We start from the raw sequence: 832 nt of genomic DNA, 5'->3' as shown, positions 1-832 counted from the left end.
CGTCAGAGCTCAGTCAACAACAACATGGAACACTGGGCCAAGAGGGCTCACAAGATAGTGTTGGAACTCTGAAACAAATATAAAGCCATGTTTGGAGGATTGGAGGGTTTACAGCTAGGGAATTTGAAGGGAATCCAGAAATCCATTGTATTCTGGATCAAGACACTCAGCTGTTCCAGGAGCCGTCATCTTGAGAGAGAACATCTTGATTGTTTAGGATTGATAGTATCAGTAAAGAACATCCTGATTGTATCTTGATTGTATCAGGATTAACATCGAAATTTAAAGTGACAGTATCAACATAAAACCAAACGGCCACCACTTGTCTGTGTTGTGATGTGGTGGCTTAAATTGCTGTGATTCTGAGGGCTAGGCCACCAGTATTTTAAATAACCGGCAGGGTTACCCGTGGAGGATAGGTTTCAGACGAGTTTCCAGACAAAGACAGACTAGGAAGAAAGAGTGACAAATTACTTCCAAATCGCTAGTCACTGAAAACTCTATGGATAACAGAGAAACATTGTCAGATACAGGACCAGAAGGTAGGAAGGCACTCAGAATGTGATTGGGGAAAAAAATGCCGCCGCAAAGTAGAGTTGACCATGATGACGTGAATAGAGTTAAGCACGGGGGAGGAAAACGCACAGAACCTTCATTTGCTGATGGGCCACAATTCAAGATGAAAAGAAACAGTTGTAAACATTCCTTGAAAATCGAAACATGGAATGTACGAAGTATGAATCTGGGAAAATTGGAAGTTGTCAAAAATGAAATGGAATGCATCAACATCGATATCTTAGGCATCAGTGAGCTGAAATGGACTGATATTGGC

The sequence above is a fragment of the Chrysochloris asiatica genome, unplaced genomic scaffold, assembly GCF_000296735.1.
Source record: "Chrysochloris asiatica unplaced genomic scaffold, ChrAsi1.0 scaffold00170, whole genome shotgun sequence".
In the NCBI taxonomy this organism is placed as follows: domain Eukaryota; kingdom Metazoa; phylum Chordata; class Mammalia; order Afrosoricida; family Chrysochloridae; genus Chrysochloris; species Chrysochloris asiatica.
The sequence above is the reverse complement of the archived record's forward strand: the minus strand, read 5'-3'. Positions refer to the sequence as shown.